The following is a 3,881-nucleotide window of genomic DNA, read 5'->3' as shown; positions in this document are numbered from 1 at the left end:
GTAAGTAATTTTTTTGCTGCTAATAATAATAATAATTATTATTATTAATGAAGATGATTCACTTTAGGAATGGTTGGGTTATTTCTCTCTCTCCGTCCCTATTTTCCTCTGGTTTGTTCTCCTCACCATAGTAAGGTGAGCTGGCGAGTCTGTCTGCTCGTTTTCTCCCTTTTTGTTCAAAACCCCAGTATTTTCTGAGCGTGCATCTGCCCTCCTCTTCCATAGGAGAAGAAATCCTTAGAAAGAAAAGACAAGAAGAAAGATTTGCCTAAGGCAAAAGTGTCTCTGGTCATGGGCAGAATGCCTCTCCTTGGATCTTGTCTTTCTGAGTGAGTGTAACCCCCAAATCGAATCTCCTGAGCCTTGACCCCAGCCTGCGGCGGTGGCGTCCCCTCTCAGTAGTCTGGAGAAGGGTTGGCAGGCAGATTGACAGAGGGGAGAGGCTCAGGATCTGTTCTGGCTTATCTTGAGTGTCTGCACAATGGTACCTTGGAAGCCATCGTTCACACACATGCATGTGCATGCAGTGTGTGCATACACACACTAGCTAAAAGTATCCCATGTAATTCTACACACACACTTACCGTTGTTAAGGGGTAGATACCCATGTGGCAGAGCACTAGTCAAGGCTGAGGTAGACCACATACAGGCACCTTCCTGTGTGCTTCTTGTTACATTTAAATGCACTGGCCCCAAATATGCTGAGTGCATTTAAATGTAATGGAGCTCAGATGGAATGCTTTCACATGTTTCATGTGAAACATGAAACATTTCACTTTCCCCCTCTTTTACTCTCATACATTCATATTCATAACACTACAGCATTCCCAGCTTATACCTGTATGCTGCAAATGCATAAGAACAGCCCTGATGGATCAGTCTCAAGGCCTATGCAGTCCAGCATCCTGTTTCCCACAGTGGCCCACCAGATGCCTCTGAGAAGCCCACAGGCAAGAGGTGAGGGCATGCCCCCTCTCTCCTGCTGTTGCTCCCTTGCAACTGGTATTTAGAGACAACTTGCCTCTGAGGCTGGAGGTGGTCTGTAGCCACCAGACTAGTAGCCACTGATAGATCTGTCCTCTATGCATTTGTCTAAACCCCTTTTATGAGCCCCTGGTGGCGCAGTGGTAAAACTGCTGCCCTGTAACCAGAAGGTTACAAGTTCGATCTTGACCAGGGGCTCAAGGTTGACTCAGCCTTCCATCCTTCCGAGGTCGGTAAAATGAGTACCCAGAATGTTGGGGGCAATATGCTACATCATTGTAAACCGCTTAGAGAGCTCCGGCTATAGAGCGGTATATAAATGTAAGTGCTATTGCTGCTATTGCTATTGCTATTTTAAAGCCATCCAAGTAGTGGCCATCACCACATTCTGTGGCAGAGAATTCCGTAAGTTAATTATGTGCTGTGTGAAGAAGTACTTCCTTTTGTTGGTCCTAAATTTTCTGACCTTCAGTTTCTTGGGATGACCCCTAGTTCTAGTGTTGTGAAAGAGGGAGAAGAATTTCTCCCTGTCCACCACCGTTCTCTCTGAGGTGTGCAGCTGCGCACGTGCGCATCCTCCGCCTCCCGCACAGTGAGCCTTAACTGCCGCTCACTTCCTCTGCGGCTGCTGCTCCTCCCTCTGCCTTTCCCCATCACCTTTTCCCACTCACCCCCGCCGCCTCTCCCTGCCCACCACACAATCTCATGTAGTGGTGGCAGCGAACGGAAGGAGACGATTCCTGTTCACAAGAGCCAGGGGAGGCGGAGGTGGATGCGGGTGGTGGAGGTGAGGAGTCTTGCCTAGAGCCCATGCCTCTGCCTCTCTCCACCTGCAACACGAGCGATGGGCAGGGAGAGGTGGAGGAGAGAGGATGATGGGAGGAGATGGTGGCTCCCCCTCCCCCCCAGCAGCAGAAGGAGACCCACATGGTGGGGTGTGTGTGTCTGGGGATGATTAATTATTTCTCAGTTTGTGCGTGTGAAAGAGAGAGTTATGTGCACACAGTTATGTGTGCCTTGATACTGCCAGCCAGAACAAAACTCGTTCCACTCACTGATGATAAAAACTCGTTCCACTCACTGCTGTCCACTCTCTCTACTCCATGCATCATTTTATACACTTCTATCATGTCTCCCCATAGTTGCCTCTTTTCCAAACTAAAGAGCCACCATTTCATCCACCATTTGAGGCTGTAGTGCCCATGCCATGACATCTCATGCACCTGCACTAGCATTGCACAGCTTGGCTGGAATTTTGTATTTTCCAGTGCTGATAAGGAGTCATGGGGAAAGATGATGATGATGATGATGATAAATAATTAATAATAAACTTTATTTGTTGGCTTCCCCATAACAAATTGTTCTCTAGGAGGCTCACAACAGAGGTTTAAAACATACAATACAAGATCCTTGTACAGTTCTTTTCAGGCCTATGCAATTATGATCAGGTGATAACACTACTGTACTAATTAGAGAGGTCAGTGGAGAATTGCATAGCCTGTGCTCTTCCATACACAAGCAGATAAAAATTGGTATGATATAGTGGTTTGAGCGGAAGTAGTGGTTAGAGCAGATATAGTGGTTAGAGGGGAGACCTGGGTCCAGCTGCCCTTTCAAGCATGAAGCTCACAGGGTGACCTTGGGCCAATCCTAATCAGTGGTCCCTCTAAGGCATGTGTGTATGCTCACACTCATATGTTTTTTGATGTCCACTCAGTTAATTTTAGATCCCGCTCAGGTTGAATCAGGAAGGCCCCACTCTGAATGCATGTGCACACACACTGCCTTGATACGGTTATTATAAGGATTAATGTATGCTGCTCTGAACTCCTTAGGGGGAGGAAAATGGAATAAGTAAAAATAGAACAAATATGCTGATGCTCCTTGGAGCTCTGAAGACGAGGTGGGTTTACAAGCATCGGGGTTCAACAGAGAGGAGAGTAGAAAACAGTGTTGAAATATTGGTCAACTGTGGATATACTGGCATATCTAAGTAGTGAATGTATATGAGTATTGCACATGAGCAGTGCAAGTGTGTGTGTGTGTGTGTGTGTGTGTGTGTGTGAACATAATAACACATAACCTGGATCTTGTATGTACAGAGAAGACAGAAGAACTTTTGCTAAGGGCTAGAGCTTTGAATTGGACCCGAAGTGTGTCACAATCTCCTTGGGCATTTTATTATAGAAAGGTGGGATAAACATATCTATAATAATAACTGCTCAGCTAGCTCCTAGTCCACTTCTAGCTCAGTCAACATTAGACAGACAGGATTGGGAGAATGAGAAGTCAGAGAAAAGGGCCATGAGAATAGACATAAGAGAGTCAAGCAACTGCACAGATACAGAAGTTTTCATCTAGCTGTATAGCTACGAGAGGCAGAAGGTTAGATCCATACCTTGGCTGCAAGCCTACCTCACTCAGTCTGAGACCACACCATGCTACAATGAAAGCGTGGTGAGGCTGAGGGAGCTAACCGAGCTGGGAAAGGGATTAAGAGTGGACTGGTAGCAGCCCAGTCTTACAATCAGAGTACACACAGCAGGAGGAGAAATCTGTTTCTTCCCTTCTTCAGCAGTCCAAACACCAGTCATCTACTTATTTTCAATCCCTTTCCTAATGATGCCTAGCGTGGAATTTGCCTTCTTCACAGCTTCTGCACATGGAGTTGACACTTTCAGTGAGGTGTCCACCAGGACCCCAAGATCTCTCTCCTGGTCAATCACCCGACAGCTCAGACTCCATCAGTGTATATGTGAAGTTGGGTTTTTTTTGCTCCAATATGCATTACTTTACACTTCCTTACACTGAACCAGGTTTGCCATTTTGTCACCCACTTACCCAGTTTGGAGAAAATCAGAATCTGTGGTTGTTAGCTATGAGTTGCAAATCATAGT

The 3,881-nt window shown here is 46.2% G+C and overlaps 1 protein-coding gene across 2 annotated transcripts in view; it reads left to right on the top strand.

Moving 5' to 3' along the window:
* The window catches only part of ANAPC10 (anaphase promoting complex subunit 10), a 64,601-nt gene that overhangs the window by 137 nt on the left and 60,583 nt on the right, over positions 1–3,881 (top strand). The window lies entirely within an intron of this gene.

This window comes from Hemicordylus capensis, chromosome 5 (genome assembly GCF_027244095.1).
Source record: "Hemicordylus capensis ecotype Gifberg chromosome 5, rHemCap1.1.pri, whole genome shotgun sequence".
NCBI classification, from domain to species: domain Eukaryota; kingdom Metazoa; phylum Chordata; class Lepidosauria; order Squamata; family Cordylidae; genus Hemicordylus; species Hemicordylus capensis.
The sequence above is the reverse complement of the archived record's forward strand: the minus strand, read 5'-3'. Positions and strand labels throughout refer to the sequence as shown.